This window comes from Falco cherrug, chromosome 5, assembly GCF_023634085.1.
Source record: "Falco cherrug isolate bFalChe1 chromosome 5, bFalChe1.pri, whole genome shotgun sequence".
NCBI lineage: Eukaryota > Metazoa > Chordata > Aves > Falconiformes > Falconidae > Falco > Falco cherrug.
The window spans coordinates 60,292,399-60,314,289 of record NC_073701.1 but is presented as its reverse complement, the minus strand read 5'-3'; positions in this window follow the sequence as shown (position 1 = coordinate 60,314,289).

Sequence of the window (21,891 nt, the reverse complement as noted above, 5' to 3'; positions counted from 1 at the left end):
AAAAAAAACATCTCAAGTGTTTCAGGACCGATGCAAAACAGATGCTAGGAAGTCTAGTCAAATAAATGGAGCTGGGAGTAAGCTAGACAACATAATTTGAGCGACACTAACTACTATTTTATTTCTAATATTAAACTGCCACCTATAATTATGAAAATATAAATAGCTTAAAAGCACCCCTAAACTTCCATTTGAAAAGGAAATTTCTAGTTCTCAAAGTTTAAGGAAAAAAAACCCAGCACAAAGTTATAAGTTGAATATATTCTAAAGACACAAACCTAAAAGCCAACCAAAAAAAAAACCAAACCCCACAAACCAAAAAAACCCCAAACAAAACATAAAACAAAAGCAAAAAAAAAGACACACACCCCAAACCTTCAAGCTTCTTATTCTTTCTGCAGCTTGGAATTTTACTCAGCCATGTGATTTCTGCAATGTTTACTGATTTCTGCTTTTGTTTTGCCACCAAATACACTCCCCAGACCTGGTCTAGTCCTCCTTATTAGTCCCACAAAGGCTTTCTGTTTAAAGAAAAAAAAAAAAAATCAAAAGCAACTTACTTAGCCGAGCATCTTATTTTTCCACATACCAACAAAAGGGGACCTTCAATTGACTGTATCCTTTCAAAGACAGGAGCCTGGGTAACAGACAATTCATGTAGTGAGTGCTCATATCACCACCCCTAACAGGCAGCCGATCATATTAACGAGACCACTCTGAAGTGTCCTTAAGGTTTCCAGATGGTTATGTTTGACCTGTAGTTTAATAACCACATCTATTAAGCAACCAGTTTCTGCTAGTTCATTTCATACTCATTTCAGTCCTATTCCCTTCCTCTCAGGCATACACATTATGCCACACACACACAATTATTATTAGTAGGATGCTGTTTTCTGGCTTACTACCTTAAAGAGAGATATAAAAGGCCAAGGTTTTCACTAGAATTCAATTCCAAACTTCAGTCTGTCAAATTTCAGAGTACTACTGCTACACCTTGAAGGTGCATGGGCACAGCATCTGCAGTCATCTTTGGCAACGTAAAGAAACAAAATGTTACCTTAAAGGGGCAGCATTTTCACTTTCAAGCTTGTATGACATTTTCATTTTAATTGTTATGCAGAAATTTGTAGACAGAAGTTTCCAGGTTATATAATCTCAAAATTGTCTCTTTTTCTCAATAAAGATTTGCATTGTGATGAAAATTCTTCTGTTCCTGAAGCTTTGAATTATCCTGCAACTGGAAGAACTTGACAGTGCAAACTGGTTGGAAGCAAGTATAATCTTTTGTACAGCTGCACAGCCGTTGTTTATTAACCTCTTACAATGAGTTTTACTGTTCTAACTCTCACTGTAATGGTTTTTCAAATAGAAATGTGGCACAAAATACACTCAAACACTGTAGAAAAATACACTTTATTATGAAATCTATTTGAAAATATGTTGTGCATTTTCGACTGTTTTGCAGTCCACAGTATTTCTGCTTTATGAGCCTCTTCTTACAGATCAAAATATTAGTGTCACATGTCGTTGGATAAATACTATCTGTATTTACAGGGGGGAGGCAGCCCACAGCACTAAAAAAGAGCAGCAGACTTCCAATAACAAACCATATAATCCATCTCTGCCAGCACTAGCTACAGATTAAAATAAAACAGAAAAGGTGTTGCAATAGCCCACTACAGAGCATATAGGTATTTGCAGTGATTCCTCAGGGAAACAAGAAGAAAGAAAGAAGAAAATAAAAACCACGCAAAAAAACCCCAGGGTGGGATGTGGAAGGACTATGGGAGCTAGCATTAAGAAAACTCTCTGGGCAGCTTTATCTCTGCCTATCACAAAACTCACTGTCCCCAAACCAGCTTGAGTGCTTGCTATGCAGTTGGAAACACACAAAACTAGACCTCCGGGCCACAGCAGAGCTGGTCACAGTCCTTGTGTGGGCTAGCGTAAGCACATCTGCACATAAAATGGCATTAAATTACAACAGCAAGAGCAACTTTCAGTTCATAAAACCAGAACACAAGGGCATTACTTAATAGACAGTTATAAGGAAGCAGAGAAACCTTTCCACCTCTGACCAGAGAGCCTTGCTTACCTCCAGCAGATCCCCGGCTCTCGCAATCCTAGCTGCCCATCTTCAACAGGCAGAGGGCACAGACAACATGAACGTAGACATTGCGCGCAGCCTCCTGTCCCTCCTCAATGCACTGGTTTTTTTTAAAAGGTGCCCTCCCTCTACTGCAATCGAAGGTAACACCTCACAGCCTCCAGATAAGAGCGCCCTGGCTGCCAGGCTTCTCCATTCTTGGTGCTGGGTGACCAAGGCAAGCATCCTAGATCTTACTGTAATTGAGAGCACTGAATCCCACCGCTCCCAGTACAGCTGAGGGTAGGGTGGTCCCAGCCAGGCTGGCAACACTAGCAGCAATTAGGAGCTTGTTCCTGCACATGACATGTAAAGCAGGGCATTTGTTATCTGCACAAATGCCAGGCTCAGGGTGAGGTGGGGAAGGGAAAGAAGAAATTACAGCGGTAGTTTGGATTAATGAGCCAGCACACATCCTGCAGGCTTAAGGGGAAAGACTGGCAGGGTTCAATTAGAGAGAAGTCTGCAGCCTCATTACTACCACCAGTTGTCACTTAGGGCACTGGTACAGACAATCTATACAGCAAAAGGCAAAGGAAATAATGGATACGTGGAAACAGGAAAGTTTCTTAAAACACTTTTCATACTGGAGCTCATAATTCTGGCAAGTTTTGTGTTTCAGGAAGAAGCAGAGGTGCAGACACCAGTGTTCTGAAAGGGCTGACATGAGAATGAAAACAGACATGTTTTCTTCCCTTCCTTATGCCAGGAGCCACCCATTTTAAACCATATACAAACCTACCAATGTCAGTATTAAATAAATCTTCAACAGTTGTTACAGATTGATAGCTTCTGCATGCAAATGTTACCAGACCAAACAAGCACCCTCCTGCTGAAGGTCAGCCAAGCTGAGCTCATCTGCCTCTGCAAACCAGTAAGGCCTTCGGCAGCTAATTGATCAACATCACGAAAGTTTCTGATTTAAAACTTTAAGACTAGACAACACATCATGCTCTTCTCCCAACCAAAAGACCATTTAGCCTGGTATCCTGATTTAAACAGTGACCCTCGTTCTCATCACATTTGTCTTGAGGGTCATCTGGAGAGTTTTAATAGGGGGTTTTGCCCCTCCAGATTCATCATCTTCTTTCTGTATTCTTACTTTAATTTGGGACAGCTTTAGGTTTTTGTGGGATGAATCTCTATAGCAAATGCCTGGAGAAGGAATGTAAGAAACAAGGCAAGTACAAAAATTCTTCTTTAGCAGCTCCTGGCAATAGTTTAGTAACCTTTAGAGCTTGAGGCTGCATCCAAGCCATTTTGTTTAATAGTAACCAATGAACCTTTCTGTCAGCATAAGGTATTTGATCAGTTTCTCTGGTGCTAACTAAACAGTCCTGCATTCTCTTAATAAGGTGTTTGTGGGTTTTTTTTAAGTATATAGAAAAGAAAGATGACCAGGATACCTGGTTAAGATGCAGGGCTGAGGCTCAGAAAATACGATTTTCTCTCTTTGTTCTTTTCCATGTGACTTTGAGCAAGTCCACAAGGAGGGGGAAGTTTTCAATAAAAATCAGACATTTGACTCACCTTTGCAAAAGGAAGATTTCCCATTTCATTTTACTGAGATTTAATTCATCTTTAATGAGAATAAAGCTTCCTTTTTCATTCTTACTTGAACCGTAAGATTCTAAGAGCAGGGATCATCTTTATTGTGCAGTTAGTAACTTATGCTAGCTTATGGAGGCCCATGTTGGTGGCCACAATTTATAACAGTACTATTGATATTTAAAGCCTTGTAAGAGCCAAAATAAGCAGCCTGCAGCTCTTCAGAAAATATTTTATGGCTCTGAGATGGAAATTTTTTAAGAAGTCCAGGAAGTCAGAGAAACAAATGCCAATAAAAATCCTGTGGAGCCTCACTCGCATAGACAAGTGAAATTCCCCAGCTTCAACAACTAGCATAAACATAAGGAATGAGGACTGACATTGTTGTCTGTCTTGCTCAGTACGCATGCAAGTTGTCAACCAGAAGTCACCACTTTTCCTCTCTATATCCCTCACCTTGACAGTGAAGTCCCTTCTCCCACCTGCATTTGGTAGAGCGAGGAAGAGGCTGCAAGATGAGTCTGCTTAGTGAGAAGATCCAGTGGAGAACTTCTGTTTAGGTTGGTTAGCTTTCCACAGACTTGGCCCACGGTCACTAGGGATGGAGAAGGAGCACGACTATCCTTTGCTGGCAGCCTGCAGTTTCACTGCGTTAAGCATAGCATGAAACTACAGTCCTTCAGCAAACACCTTCATCATTACAGCTGCCAAAACCAGCAGTCCTCCCCTCTCTTCATTCCCCTTGGCCATTAATTTCAGTTCCTACATGCTCTTCCCATTTTTAGTCACTTATACAGGCATGAGATGAATCAGATCAGAGAAATATGGCTTTTTCCCCCAGCTGGATCAGTCAGTTGAGCTGGTTCATGAAGCTGCCACCCAACCACTGGTGCTAGCAAAGGAAGGTGGCTGGTAGGGACAGAAAAAAACAGGGAAATTATACAAATTTGGGGGTGGGGGGGTGGGAGGTGTGTGTGAGGCAATGCTGTTATCAAATGTGTCCAGACTACATCTCAATTTTACGCTATTTTGGGCTCATATAAAAAGATAAAAGAAGAAACTGCTAATATCAGGTTATAAGTTTTAGACCTTCAGAAAGTGCTACAGTCTTCTACAAGAAATATATAATTTAACCTCTCCATGCATTTGGGTATGTTGTTTCAACAGTTTATTAGCAATAGGAAACACCTATTTATTTTATAATTAAATATGTTAGAAAGGATATAAACCCCCACCTGATTAGTTCACATGAGATTTTATTCATTGCATGCATTAGAAAGATTGAAATGCCTGCTTGAGTTCACATACTGCTGCTTCATCACTTCATTATGGCTTGTGCATTTGTGTGGTGGCTCCTAACCGCGATCCTTTCCCAGATAAAATAGTTATTTCTTCTGTTCACACGATTCTGTGTTCTGATTTTTCTTATGCTTTTGGTTTCAAGAGCCAGGTGTTGCCCTTTCAAGAAAAAGAACCTCGGATAAGATGAAAACCTCTCTGCATACCAGAAAAATACAAGGCCTCTCTCAAATCCCACCTTTGCATGTGCCATTCACAGCATTATTTCAGCAGCGGGAGCAGTTAAGTACATTTTAGTTTTCCTAGTCTGCGTCCAGCCCCTTGGAAGTCGCTGCATTTGAGACGTGCTCATTCAAGACACTTCATCAAATGTGGTGCGCAAAGGACATGTTCAAATAGGTGTACATGGCCTTCACTTGCATTACCTCTTCAACCTCTCATGACTCTAAGCTGACCATTCAGTAATGGAGAAATGTAAAGGACAAATACAAATCTTTGAAAAGTTTCATTTCTAGCCAACAAATTAATGGAGATTTACATGAAAATGTGTGGCGGCTCCTAATCACTATCCTTTCCCAGGTAAATCACCAATTTCTGCTAGTCATACAATTCTATGTTCAAATTCTGTCCTGAAAAATGTTAGACATTTATAGGGGGAAAAAAGAAAAGCAGAAGATCCCAGTTAATGATCAAAAAGACTGGTATAATAGGCATTTAGTACACACAGATAATATGCATTTAGCCAAAATACAGAAAAACAGAGATGAGAAGTATATATAGTCTATGATTTAAGACTTCATTGCGCCTTAAGAAATAGTGCTCAGGACTGGTTGATGATCTGGGGGAGTGAGGGGGTGCAAAGCATTTTTTCCCCCCATGTTTCATGCAATTCATTATACAGGTCCTCAGTTCAAGAAACCCAACGTCTCCGAGTCAGAATATCTATCGTTCGAGATCTCAGTGTTTGTTTCAGGCAGCCAGAATAGTCCCTGAGAAAGCTCGCTGGAGCAAGCTGCTGCTAACAGTCACATACATTTCAATTTATTGATGAGTAAAAATATTAATCTTTTCTTTCTGAAATTTTAAACTTTATTGTGACAGTAGGTATTATTTTCTGTAATTAACATGAAAGACATTTCCGTTTGGCAGGGAATGTAATTTCTTGACTACCTAATCATAGCTTATTTGTCCACAGGAATTTAGAGAGTGCCATAAATCCACAACATTTCTGAATTTAAACAAATTAGAATTTGACAGGCAGATGTAGACAGTAAATATATTCACTTAGAACTTCAGTGATAATAGATATCTGGATAAAAGAACACTTTGATTACTCCTGCTAAAATTAGAATTAAATTGAAACATCCTCCTATGCCTCTCTCTCTTTCCAATCATGTAAATTTGATTTAAATCATTTTCATGATTGTTTTCTTATGTCATTCTTACTATAGAAAAATTAGAAAACTCATAAAACCCAAACTGGCTGGAATGAATGGATAACAAGGTCTTTTGATCTGGAGACTGATACACCCTCCTTTATGTGCAAAAATAAAGCCTTATTTCTACATGAACCTGACATATCACACAGTTCTAACATTATGTGGTTTAATTCTAGAGGCTTTCTTGAAGTCTGAGAAGAAAAGCATTTTCTTCAAATTGAGTTTATTGAAAAATACTACCAGAAAAAAATAAGAAAAAAACCCCAAGGCTAGGCAGGATGGTGAAGAGAGAAGAATAATATGTTTAACCTCCGTATTTTCACCTCCTGCCATTTAAATTAGGACCACAGTCACACAAAAACCTAAGGAGTGCATCCTTTTGTCCATGATTGATTATTTCAAAACAGAAATCCTCTGCCATTACCAAAGCCCTAGCTTTTCACTACATGATAAGTAGCCATCCATATACTATTGTCTGCTACAATCTCCTGCCCTATATGCACCTGTGCCCTCTCAACTTGTTGCAAACCATCCTGTCATAGCCTCAGCTCCCCTTGTTCACAAAAAGCAATTTCCCACTGTGTTCAGCCCCCTCACACAGCCAAAGTCCTGGGCATTGCACTCACCCTCTGGAAACCCTAGCTGAGTTTCTGCTCCATCCAAGTGGGAGAGGACTACCTGTCCTTACAAACAGCTGCAGACTTGCCCAGCAGTCTTGTAAAGAAGAAGAAAATCTTCCCACCTAAAAGTATCTGCATTAAGCAGGTAATTTTGACAGATCAGGTGGAAGGTATAAAAGGACATACAACTTCCAAGTTGCTCTATGTGAAAGTAAGGAGTGAACAGCAAGAATCATTTTTAATTAGTCCCAGTGAGTCATTTAATTGTTGCTTATTTTGCAGGCTGCAAGATGGATAATAGAGTTCCTGCATTACAATCTGGTATAAAAATAAGAAAGTAAACTTATTCAAACACACAGAAACCCAGACATATTGCTAGTAAAATTTTTATTGGTGTTATGCATATTCCAAATGCATCTCAAATATTCGTTAAGAAAAAAAGATGAATGCAGCAAATAAACATTTTTCCAATTAAGTGAAAGCTCTTTAAAAGTTTAGGCTATATTCATTAAAATTGGATTACATTCTGATGTTAACTAAAAGCGACTTTGTGGGGTTCCACATTTATCTTTTCCAGTAATTTACATATAAAATGCAGCCATTTGCAAATCAAAGTATGCTTTTAGTGCTGCCAGTACTGCAAATTCAACATGGACTCTCAACGCAAGTTCAGCTGTTCTCACGGCTGCCTCCTGCCCTCAGCAGTGCCCCACTGGAGAGAGGGCTGCCTTCTGTCCTGCATCCCACCTGCACGCTTCGCCCTCACCCTCCTCAGCATCACACAGGGTTCCTTCCTCGGCTGCAGAGACATGAGCAGCCCGGTACTCTTCCTCAAATATACGTACGAAGAGTTAGCACTTGTATATGCCATTGTTAGGAGAAGAAGATGGGAACGGCGTCAGGAAGGCGTCCAGCTCGTCACTGTGCAAGGTACTGCCAGAGCAATGCACCCCCTCACTCTGCACCCGTTTCTGCACCCCGCTGGGGCACTGCTGCACAGCTCACATGTCAGATGGACCAAGATGACTTCAGCTGAGTCAGGTAAGGCCGGTGAGCAGACACAGTGGCCCACCAGGTAAGGTCTCCCTGACTCCTCTGGCCACCTCCTTCCTCAGCCCTGTCTTCTCAATGAGAGTAAGCATTGTGTCTGAACGTCAAAATGGCACAAATCTACTCCATGCAGGAAACCCTGGTGTCTTCTGCCATTTCTGTGGATTAAATAGGGTACAGGTGTGTCAAAAAGCAGCACAGCCAGTGCACGGGGTAGATGGTGAAGCCATGGGAAGGGGACAGGACAAATTGGGAGCCAAGTTCTCACTCTAGACAGATGCAAAGCACCGGAGTGGCTCAGCCCCTCATGAAAGAGCGCTCAGAGACTTCTGTAATGAACTGGAAGTTCATTATAGTGGAAGTGAAAGATGGACGGTAACTACATGGAAAAAAAATCAGAAAATTCACAATGCCTCAGTGATGCTCTGCAACGTGGACTTTTCACACTAAGCATGTGTGAAAAGAGGTGCTTAAATACCCGTATATATAAAAAGTCTTCAGTATAACTTATGAGAAAAGACACACAGAGCCTTTTTGAAGCCTGCTACTTCACTGTTGTGCTGGCGCTGTGGGGCAATGGCAAGAGTATATTTCTTTCTTCCCTGGACATGAGCAGATACAGTTCAGCACTCTGGGGGGTTGATATGAGAGGTGAGGTGATACCCCTCCTTCCGAGCTATTCTTCTGTCTATAATCATACTCTAATCTAGTTCATCTTCATCAAATACAACTCAGTGGAAAAATGAAAGTGCATTTGATATCCCTTGCCCCTGAGAAATGGATATTGCTGGAATTCACATGAGCTGCATCTGCACTACCTGCTACTTGCATCAATTTTAATTCATTTTTAAGAAGCTATTTCTTGCACAGATTGCACAAATGACAGGATAGAAATGAATGGCTGCACGCACTCTTGCAAGAGCAGATGATTTCGTCAACTTGGTCCGTTGGTGTGATTAACAAACAATCAATCAAAGTTCACAAATTTCATCTCAGTATTTTGCCTGAAGAGACTGTGAATGAGGTACTATATCTACCTTGAACTTGCAGCAATTTCAAACTGCTTCACTTTATCACAGCTCTTCATCTGAATGACTGGTGCCAGGAACTTGCCACTGTAGAATTAATAACATATTGACACTTTCAGCCCCTCAGTCTATCTTTGAAGTTTGAAAGCAATAACAGGGAACAGAGTATTTTACTTGGAAGCAATGACAATTTGTCTAAGACCATAATTCTTCAAATGTAAACCAAATAGAAAGTACATATTTTGGCAATAACAAATACATTACATTTTCTGGGGCAAGTGTTGAGGGCCAGATGATACTTCTGGCCTCTCCACAAGAGCTCCAGGGCACAGAAGAAGAATATTGAAGGGTCTTTTTCCTTCATGATTAGAATTGATGGGAATAGACTGCTCCCTCCCATGGCAGGTGATGGGTAGATGGTGTCATGGGTCCAACTCCCTCTTGGGGAAACGTTAACTGTGATCCAGGCTGTAGTATGATGCTGCTACCTCATACTTGGGGTGGTTCCTTTCTCTCTCCATGTGCCTGCACGAATGGAGCCCCCTGCACCCCAGGAGGGGTCAGCAGTACTTGTAGGAAGAAGAGCCCCAGAGCAGGACCACAGGGAAACCCAAGTAAGATTTAGAGGCAGCAGCTGTGAACTTCACAGTGTGCCTGCTGCCGCTCAGTTACTGCAAAATACAGACTGCATGTGCAGTTCCTTCCTTGCCACTGCCCTCAGTGGGGCTGCTTCCCCTTGCCAAATGTCCATTCTGACAGTTCTCATTGCAAAAATGAATGTGTTTTTTTACCTGGGTTTAAGCCAAGACACCCTACCTCCCACACACAGTCTTCTGAGCAAGAATCTGTGGTCATTCTTTTTGCAGTCTGAGTTTGCCTGCCCAGCTTGGGGTATCCCTTAAAGGTGGGACTCCAACCAGCTGCTCAGGCTGCCCTGTCTTGAGGGAAGCTGCCAGGCAAAGCCACCTGAAAGCATCCAACCCTCCAATGTCCTTCCTATAGTCTTCTCGGAAGGACAAAATAGCTATTCCTACCACTGACAGAAATGAGTGGTGGAGAGGTATTGTGGCAGGCTTCAGCCCACAAAGCCATTGGGTGTATCACTAGTCCCTATACCTCGTCACATGCGGCTGAGCCCCAGCTGCCTCCAGGGATAGTGACAGCAGTAAGCCTTCACTGTCGACACCCCTTACACACAGATTAAACTTATGCATACGCTAACTTTGGGATGTCAGTACCTCAGGAACACATCTGAGCAGAAATGTTTCACTATTAAAAGAAATATTCAGCCTATGCCCACTTTCTATGCCATCTTCTTTCACCTTCTTCCCCAAATGCCTCTATCTCTTCCCTAAATTACTTAAATTACTTATTCCTATACCAACAGTTTTAGTGAGTGCTTCACATGGGGCTATAACTTTTCCAGCAACTTTGCTGTAACAAGAACATAGCAGTAATGATGAAGAACATGAAGAGTCAGAGGGACAGTAGTCTTGTCTTATGACAATGCCCTACAAGCCTCAGAAACCACCACTAATACAGCTTGAGCATCCCCCTGAAAGCAGTATCCAATAAGTCTAATTCTTCTTGGACAGCAATATACTTTTTCCATCCTAGTTTATTCATTGCAAAGTCTACTCCTGATGCCGATAAGTCAATACCTAACCAGCAGAATAACGTAATCATGTTTGAGGACAAGAGTAAGAAAGCACACCCAAGCCATTTCCTGCTTTGTCACAAATGTTTCCAACACTGTTTTATTTCCCCCTGGAAGCTGAATCTCTATGTTTTAATCAGAGAAGTGTATTAAGCATAGTCTTTTCTGTATTGGTATTATTAGTCAAGGATTAATTTTGTAACCTAAAAACATGGAAAAGCTGCATTAAAAATGAAATAAATGGTGGGAAGGGCTCTATTTTGCACAGATGATGATAGAGGAAGGATGTATGGGTTTATTACAGTTGTCTTGTCCAAAACTGAAGCCTCTATTAACCTAAAACACAATTACATTGAATGATGACGGAAAATGCCATTGGACTGGTTTTGCACCTGGAAGACTCTTGAAAACATTCTCTGCACTTCAATGTACATGATTTTTGAGGTCCTCAATGGAATAAACCACCCATATATACAGAAGCATTGGGAATTCTGCTATCCACCTGTGACCATCATTTTCAGTCCAAAAACTGTAGTGATAATGTCTGGGGCAGGAATGAGGGAAGTGGCCTCAGTTAAAGAGTCAATACCTTGGGTTAGAAGGTAAGTGGCTGTTAGAAATAGTTCTCCTATTGGCATAAAGTTCATAAAGAAGATGTCCTCCCTTCCATCCAGCACTGTCCCTACCACAAGCTATGCTGGTGTAATCATCCCATCATTCCTCAAGTACTTGGGTGATTTGTGTCAATATCTGGAAATCTTTACAAATAGCTGCCTGAGTATAATGAAAAAATAGCATGAGGCAATAACTACCTCTATGTTTTGATCCAAGAAGTTTCTAGGAGTCATTTATATGCTGCAATTGAATGAACTTTCAGATTACAGACCCATCTTCAGCCTTTTGATCTGGTGTGCACCAGTTAATTACCTAACTCAAGCAGCTGCTATTTCCCAGAGGAAAGAGGGGGTTTATAAGAACCAGAAAGGAAGGCAGAAACAAACAGATCAAGGAGATCAGTAAAGAGAAGCAAATAGTACTGGGCAGTGAAACAGATACTATTAAATATAGAGAGTATATAGAGTATACAACATCAGGGGATAGGGCACAAAGTGTCAGAAAGGTCTCTGGAGGTCAAGCAGAGGATGTTTTACTCACATTGCACAAAGCAAGCAAGACCATCTTGAATAAAAGAATGGAACCAGCATTGCATGCATCCAGAGTTTGTCACCCTGATTCAACTGAAGTGTAACAAGAGAAAAGCAAAAAACAAAACAAAAGACAACCCAAAGGATTCTAAACTGTCTTAAGGGCTTGAAAGGATAAAAAAAAAGAAGAAATAAATATGCATATAGACATCTTTAGCAAATACCATCTTTATAAAAGAAGCAACACTGCCCTAGGAAATCACCTAAGGTATCTCACAGATCTTAGGTAATTTTGTAATTACTCACTGTCTTCATTACTTGATCAGCATTTTGGATCATCTGATATTGTCCAGAATTAGTTCCAAATGCAGCATTATACTTTGCATAGATGTAGAATTACATTTTTATGCTAAGATATCAGGCAGTTGAGCTTTATTACTGAGATTTTCTTGTGGAAGTGCTTCAGGTTAATATGGGATTTTCCAGGGTTCAGAGCCTGAAGCAGCACTCACTGAATAAAAATTATAATTTCATACATGTTTAAGGTGAATATAATCTCAGTGAAACATGATCCTTTCCTAAAAACAAAGGAAAAGATAGTGTTTTATTATTATATATATATATATTTTTTTTAGAAACAGAATTGTTTCTAACTGAAGAACTGATTTCTGCTTTCCATTACATCCATGTTGATTTGGAATTGCTTCTGATTTTAGTAAAGAACTTTTGAGTTGATCTCATCCTTAAAATTTTATGAAGAATAAAACTGTTGATCTCTAGAGTTATGTTTTAGCCATAAGCTTTTTTTTCAGATTTTTAGCCAATTACATTAAAATCCACAACCTTTAGGAAAGCAGTTCATTGAGCGGTTTGACACAGGTTTCACTAAAACAGCAATGAACATTTAAAAGGTATATTTGGGACCTTAGAAATATATTACTATAGAATGGCAGCCAATTCATGCTAAGAGAAGGGGAATAATGTTGCTATCTTTTTACTAAGCAGCAGAAGAAAATAATAAAATTAAGAGAAAGTTTTTTTGAGGGATAAACCTGCCATCCCAAGAATGAGAGAGATTAAATTATGTAGCACATATATAAACACATATATAAAGCACAGCCAAGCAACTTTAAAATCCTAGTTCTGCTTCTAAGGTCTACAGCATATTTTCCACACTCAGGAATGAAGCACTTTTTTTTTATCACAGCAAATGGCATAATACATGTAGTAAACAGAACGGTGCATATGAGAGAGTTCCTAATCGCAATTACTATAATTAAGTTACCATTGCTATTTAAAATTACAAGAAAGCAAGAACATACAAGGACCTCGATTTATTTTTTATTTTTCCTTTTTTAACAAGCCAAACATCACACTTTGAGTGTAATAATTAGACTTTCTAAACTTGTGACTGTTTTCCAAAATTATATAAATGAGAACATGGGTAATTGTTAGATTAGGGGTAAAAAAAATACTGTGAGGAAAAAAAAGTCTTAAGGCTGAGAAACAGCTACTGGAGAAAAAATTGCTATGGACTAGGGACAATAGTTAGAAGTACCTGCCTAAGCAACTAAGAGGTCCTTGCCAAGGACAAAGCCCCCATCAGGCTTGACCATCTTCAAAAGGAACCAAATTCAATGTGCCTGTCTTAGAAAGCTTACATGTGGGAACAGGTGAGAGAGAAGGAGAAAAAAAAGAGTGAAATAACAGAGAAAGTGCATAGCTGTGATCAGGCTGACAGCTAACCAAGTTGGCATACCAGCAAGCATTGGTTTTATAGCAATACACATATATATATATATATATATATGCTATTTATATTTATAGCGTTATAACAGAGGAATAAATTTTAAGGGGGGATCTGAGGGAAAACAAACACCACCAACACCACAAATAGCTTTGTAGATACTTATGGGGCACCATCACCAAATAAGGGCTGGAAGAAACACAAGAGTGCCTACTTCAAAGTTTTGCAAGGAGGTCTTTAAACCTGGCATGATAAAGGCAGTAATCCATACACTTCTAGCAGGACGTTGGGATCAAACTGAAGCATCCTAAAATCAAATTAAAGGAATGAATATCAATACAAATAAGAAAAGCGGATGACAAAAATTATTACAAGTGATAAAAGCATTAATGAAAGAGAAAACCAGAATTGTTAAGAGAGAAAGGAAGTAATTAATTTCCAGAGGAGGTAAATGTTGTAAGACAAAGCAAGTTCCTTCCCTCTCATGAGAGAAGAAAAGATTCCTCTCCATCAAAAACCTTAACAAGGGGCTGCTAGAATGGGATCAAAGACTGGAGTAATGCACACCAAGACTTTGAGGCATCATCCGTCATGCAGGGAAGGGCTTGGAGTCTTCAAAGTCTAGAGACCACCCTAAACAGCGGTCTCAGAACCTCCCAGGGTTCAGAAGTAAAGTTCCTGTCTGGGCTGAGGAGCTGCCTTGAGTGAACAGCTGTTTTATCTCCATGTTCTATAAAGTGCCTTTCTGTGACGTTCCCCTGTAATTGCTGCTCTGGAAAGGGCTGCACAAGAGCTTGCACAGGTCTGTACTGAAAGAGCACTTCCCTCTTCTCTCACACAACGCAAAACACTGCCTGCTTACATTAATTGTCCTTCACTTGCTTATGTGGAGGGGTATGCTAATAACCAAACCACAAATAAACAGAGGAGATGTCCATGGGTTAAAGAGAAGCTTTTCTGAGGCTGAGCTTTAGAAAAACGCACAGAGAATTTAGGACACTGTGGGCAGGTAAATTTTACGTGAGTACCTTGAGAAACACAGGTAGCAATGAAAAGAGAAGAAAACTTTTAAACAATATTCATTTGAGCTTGTAATCACACATAGCACGTAAAGACAAAACCCCCTTCATAAAGACTTGTGCAGTTTCAGAGCTTGCTGGCAGTTACAGCACAGTGTTTCTGGAGACTGAAAACCAGTCCAGTGTGAATTGCATAAAAAATGACTGCAAAAAATCCATTCACCAGGCCTCAAAATCTAGGCACCGGTCCTGAAATTCAGTACAAAGTTATATCCAGCCTGGTGAAACCATGGGCTGCTGCAGAAAGAAGCGTTCTCACCTCCCACCAGACTCCTCCCTAGCATCAGAAGAAGCAACCAAGCGACCGCAGCACCAGCTGGTGCAAAGACCTGCCTGACAGAAGATTAATCTGCCAAAACAAGGTTTTCTATCTGATCAGTCGGCTGAACTGACTCACTCAGCGCTTACAGACTGCTCAACCCCATACAACATAAGCCAGGGAAACAGATGAGCCGGAGGAAGTGTGGGACTGCCCCTCCCCAATGCAGCCTCTACTCAAACCACGTTACGTGCAAAGCCAAACTGCACACTAAGATATTCATAGGTGCTAGGGGGGCAGTAAGTCAGTCTTCACAACTACTGAACAACTGAGCTTTATCTCAAAGAAAGTTCTATTTTCTTTACCATGACCATGATTGAGAGGTCTGCAGTGTAACAGCTGTTAGAAAGCAAAGACTTCAGATCAATATGGAGCTCCTGAAATTTGAACCTAAATGCAGAGCAAATATACATTTCAACACAGAAAACCTGGCAGACTACATCTAACAAATTAATCTCACTTTAGGAGAATGCTCCAGCAGAATACAGCGCACAAATCGACAAAGTTAGCAAATTTAACTGGGTATAACCGGGCGTGTCTTCAAAGACAAGGTACCTTCACCAGCTGCAGATGTCTGAGTGGACAGGAGACACTTGCAGCATCCACAGGACACAGCTCTGACAAGCACTGACAGAAATCATTGCAAAAGTATGGCTCCGTAGACTGGCTGCTAAAACAAACCTTCAGAAAACTCAAGGAAAAACACTAGTCAAAAGTGCTTGACAACTCTCCTCGCTAGAGCTGGACAATCAGACGCATACTAAAATAAGAAAGTAAACCCAGAAAAAGACAAATGTATATTAGAACAAAAAAGGCCCAAACACATAAAGATCCCTAACTGGCAAAAATGTACAAGGTCACAAACAAACCAAGGCAAGAAACCTTCACAGTTCACGTTACTTGTGAAATTATCACCTTATTTTTCATTTTTTCAGCATCTGAGATATATATTTTTAAGGGACTTTTATTAACAGACGCCAAAAGTGGTCTGAATCAGTTGCAAGGTTAATTACCTCTGATAAAAGGAATTTGGTGTATGAGAGAAGATAAATTCTGGTTATCAAGCAGCAGAAATCTTTTTTTGAGTGAACAGAGCTCAGCCTGGATGAATGTCGTTCGGTATAAAAGCAGACAAATCACAGTTCAAGATTTTTTTCATTGTACTATGTCTAGTGTCAGATAACCTGACCAGCCAATAGGCCATTAAGTTATTTTGGATTTTCCTTATCAGCAAAATCCATCTTTGATTCAGAAATCAAACACTTTGTTATTCATACCACTGAAATATGTCAATATGGAAACATATATAGATGACTATAGCAAGTTGTTAAAATATCACAGAAAAATCAATTCAGAAAGAAATTCAGACTTTGCAATACCATGTACTTTTGACGACTAACAATGCATTAATGGTGAAAATATATGTAAATGATTGATAAAGGTCCCCAAAAGAAGAAGGTTTAGAAAAATGTTAGAAACAAACAAAATTATAGTCTAATGTGTTCCATTTCTCTATCCCTTCTCGGGTGGAAAGGGTCTGTTTCTGCCACTTGCCAAGCACGCTTCCCAAATGGAAAATGGCTGCCAACAGATGAAATGTTACAGCTCACAGCATGCAAGGGGTTTTTTTTATTTGTTCACTTGGGGGAGTTATCACACAAGCATTTGCCTCTGGCAACCAATTCCAATGCACACTGTGATAATGTCTCATTTTGATACAGGCTGGCAAAAATTATGCATAGTTTACATAGGCACTATCTCATGTTTTTCAAGGTCTGATCTTGGACATGGTTAATTGAAAACATGGGTCCTTTATTCCTCTTGCTTTGGTTGTCAGCCACCATCAAACATTTCTCTGCTGCAAGCCCTGCCTCCACCTTCTCTCAGTCTCATTGCTGTATGTTCTCCGAAGGGAAAGAGCCATGGAACAACAACCTGCTTGTACCTGATTTATGCTGCTGTCCACCTTAAAACAATGTATTTCACTTGGGAGCTTAGGTTTGCATGACATGGGAAGTCAATGACATGTTTTGCAAATGAAGTAAATTATGAAGAGAACTTCAAATTAGCATACACAACATGATACTCTCCCTCCTGTAGCAGAGGGGAATTAAATTTGTATTCTTAGAAGTAGCTACTGGCTTTTTTGAAATCTCATACAGGTGACAGCAGGATCATGCTGGAGCCTATCCCTTCCCAAACAGCCTTTGCATCTCTTCCCACTTCTCAACAACCTCTGTGCTTAAGCTGTAGATTATCTACCACAGAGTCCTTCTAAGCACAACCCCAAACCAAGACTCTTCCAGCCTTGTCATTCCTTCCCAGGGAACCAACGCCAGCATGCACGCTCACACACCACCTGCCCACTCTGTGAAATGTCTGGGCATCATATATGTTGCCTGCTACAAGCATCCTTTACCACACAGCACTGAGTCCCATCCACAAAGAGAAGAGAATGTTTGCATGTCCTGTAAAGCACCTCCTTTATTTCTCCTCCCCCTAGCAGACTTCCATCTCTAAAACTTCAGCCTATCAATCAATATCCCACATGATTTAAGACTTAGATATCTACCTGCCTCCATTTTCCACCCCTTCCTAGACTCCACACTTCGAAGAACTGTCATAGATTTGCTTTGCAAACAATGATTTCCCTCAGCTCCGTTATCAGGAGATAGGGTTCTTTTGAACTGAAAATAAGTATGTTTAAACAAAATAAACTTTCTTTCAGCATTTCAGTGCATTCGGATTTTATTAGAGAATTTTTAAGCCATATTTTATTTTAAAACTGAAGCACTGAGATATTATTGACTGCTCAGTGGCGCAAGTATAAATAGCACTAGTGAATGCATCAAAGAGCTCTGTAACTGCAAAAACATGGATAATAATTATGTTCTCTGCCCTTTATCAGTGTTTACCCATTTTAGCATATACACTGATGGATACTCTTCACAGAGCACCAGGATAGTGAAAACTCCTACAGTCACTGGCTTCCCATTACTGCAATATTGCTGGAATCTGAGGGCATAGAGCCAGTAACACTGTTGAAACAAAAAAATCTCCCTGGCAGCAACATGTAGAGATGGAGGGAAAGAAAAAAATGCAAAAGCTATCCAAATGACAGTGTGTAAAATATATCAGAAGTATCAAGAAGACAAGAACAACTCCTGAGATAAAGAGGAAGGAAGGGTCCCTCCCATTTTATAGCTTTATTCTTCCAACTTCCAATTTAGTGTACTGAGGTTTCTGGATTATGTAACCTCTTCAGTGGCTGCATTTCTGTAATGAATTAAATATAAAAATGAATGACTGAATCAATACAGCTATTAATGATAACAGTAGAGCCTAGCAAAGAAGCTACATCCGCTAAAAAAGACAGCAGTGAAGTAGTTGAGCAAGGCTTAAAATTATCAAAGCACCAAGTTTCAGAGTTGTTAACCTCTCAGATGACGTTCTTATATTTCACATTGTCAAGATCATGAAGGAAGACACACTTTCCTTCACATTTTTTAAGATTGCCTTTGCAGCAATAAGAGTCAAAAGACAATTTTCTCTTTACATGAAAACTCAGATTCCAGAACCGAATTTTGTGGCAAAGAATGAGTTTTTAAGATGTGTAACTCTAGAAAATAGATGACTTTTACTAAATTATCTACCACATTTGTGCTAGGAAGTCAGCATTTTTTTCAATGCCTTAACACCTTTCTAGAAAAGATTATTTGAACATAGGTCTAATTACAAAATGATACCAGGTTTTATTAGGCACATTTCTAATTTGAGATATGCATAAACTGCCCAAAGAAAATTATAAGCAGCTTTCCAACAAGAACTGAATCCATCTGTGTTTGTCCAGAAAGATACACACATCTACTTAAATCTCAGTCCAGACAGAGCTTTAGAACTGTGAAAATATGGATGCTTATTAGGTTTCTGCTTAATAGCATAGCCAAGAACCAACGTTTCAAACAAAGCTCTAGCTATGACCTGCCAGAAAAACTGAACTTTACTGCCTTCAAGCAACTGTGGTCTGGAAAGCAACACTAACCAACATCTATCACAGTCAAACGTTTAAACAAAAACACATTCTTCCTTTCTCAGATTTTCCTTATTGCTATCCTTTATAACGTGCAATATCCCTTTTCTTCTGGCCTTTTCCCATAAAGCCCACGGCCCTGCATGACAATGCACTACCGATCCTCAGAACATGAAACTAAGTCATCACAGGAGCTGGAACGATCCCTCTAATTAAGGTAAGGGCGACATCATAATTTTGAAGGCCAGCCTTCTTGAAGAAACAGATTTCTTCATGATTTCACCAGACATAATGCTATTGTGCAAGCATAAATTCAGAAGTTAACACCTTTTGCCCACCAACTTCACTCATATTTTAGTCATGACCCTGTAGGAAAACATGTGCTGGAGTCTTCATTTTTCGTGCTGGTCACTGTAAGCTTTGAGTGGTAATATAGCGGAGCAGCTCTTGGAAAACTGCAGCCCATGGGAAGGACCCATGCCAGAGCAGCTCATGAAGGACTGTATCCTGAGGCGGGGACCCCACACTGGAGCAGAGGAAGAGTGTGAGGGGGAAGGAGCTGCAGAGACGAAGCATTATGGACTGATTTCAACCCCCATTCCCATCCCCCTGCACCACTCGGGGGTTGGAAAAGGTAGAACAGTTAGGAGTGAATTAGTTTCTCACTTTCCTACTCTATTCATAAGTAGGAATAAATTAAATTAATCATTCCCAAGTTAAGTTGGTTTTGCCCAGGATGGTAACTGGTGAGTGATCTCCCCGTCCTTACCTCGACCTGTGAGCTGTTCATCTCATTTCTTCCCACATCTCATTTCATTGAGGAGGGGGAGCGACAGAGTAGCTGGGTGGACATCTGGGAGCCAGCCAAGGTCAACCTTCCCCCAATAACAGTGACTACACCCCACCAGTGGGAGAGGTCCCAGAGAAGCACTTCCACAACACAGAGCCCCTTCCTCCAGCTCTGCAGCTGAGCCGCAACACTGCCGGCTGGATGGGCGCCCCACTCCTGCCTCTGAATTGTCTCCGAACGCTGAGGGCAAACTCAGACTGTGAGAAGGAATAAGGGTCAACACATTTCCACTTTATAGGGTTTCCATGTTATGCTTGTGTGGTGTTCGCACTAACCAAATGGATTATTACCAATAAATAAATAGCAGTTAAGTCCCAAGGAGCAGCAAACAAAGAATTTTCCAGGCAAACACACACAAAGATTTTTCAGCAGGTGGAATACTTCACAGCTGCAGAAGAATAACATTTTTTGGCAGTTAAGTTGTTGCAAATCCCCTGTACTATCAGCAATGCTTTGGCTGGTGTTTCTTTTTAATACAAAGATAGTGTTTTGAGGGGAGTATTAGGGACTATTTTAGGGAAAGGAAGGAATGGACATCTAAAGATGTTCAAGCTGCAGATCTTTAAACCCTCCTTGCAGTGGAGGATGGGATGAGTGAAACTGTCAGGCATCATAAAAGTTGGGTCGAGGAATTATTTCAAACAGAGTCACATCTTTTTCAAAGGGTGCTGGAAAAGAGCATATTGCTTGCTACATGCAGGTTTTTTTCCCATTGTTTTTTTTTCCAGATAAAGATGATTCTAGACTGTCATATGTGAGAGGGGACACACTCCCTCCTGTGTCGGCTACCTTTATCAACAACCAGTCAGTTTCCATCAGATTTGACAGAAAGTGGAAGTCGAAAAGATACTAAGTCCCTACAGTGTTTCTGAAGATGGGTATCAGGGCAGAGATGTTAATTTTCATCAGTACCACCCACTGAGAGAAAAGCTAAATGCCGAGTTTGGCTTACAACACACAAAGAAGGATCCACTCATAACAGAAACATCAGAAGAGAGACTAATTGCCTTTACCTAGCACTCAGACAACCAGATTTCACACCTAACTAGATGCCAGAGGATCCAACCACGATCCAAGTGACACACACATGCACATCCACACCCACAAGCAAACCAGACTTTGAAAGTTTCACTGCTCCCAAACCTACTTGGATGTTAAAAACTAATACAGGTTTCTTTCCTTTCTTCAGCAACAAAAGCACTTTAAGCTTACTTGCAGCATTCATATTTGGATTGACCCCAGAAAGCTGGGGGACAACTTCAAAAATAAAAATACCAAGATGTCAGTCAGCAAACCATGAATTATTTGGCCCACCTGACGCAGCTTCAGTCTGCCCTGGGGACAAAGTAAGTGGCTGTGTAAATGCAAAACATAACATTTCAAGTAATCTGTTTGAGGCGTAACAGCATTTGCCATACTTATTCAAAAACCACAGATCATTTCCACGGAGAATACTACAGGACAAAAAAAGACAAATCACCCAGCTCCATGCCAAACCTTCTCCGTCTCCACAGTATAGTACTGGAGAAGGATGCAAGCACAGGGATACGCACACCAGGATGACCTGCACGTATTCTCTCCTATAAAAGCTGAAGTAAACACAGTATTTTAATCTCAATTCCAAACTCATACTGCACGCTGCCACGTGAAGTCTCTTTTCCATATAAAGTTGCAGCAGCTTAGAACAGGATTCGAAATCTGGTAATTTATGCCAATTTGCTGACAGGAATACAATTCTACAATTTTAAATGATTTCCTGGGGTTGCTACGGTGTATCACCTTATAAAATGGGGTGTCGGTATTAGTCCCCTGCGATGCATGACAGCATTAACACTACTATATCAAATGTGCAGTGCCAACAAGTAAATCATCAGGAAGAGCTGATGAGCTGAAAATTGAACCTACCTTTCAGTATGGCTGGAAGCCCGACAGGC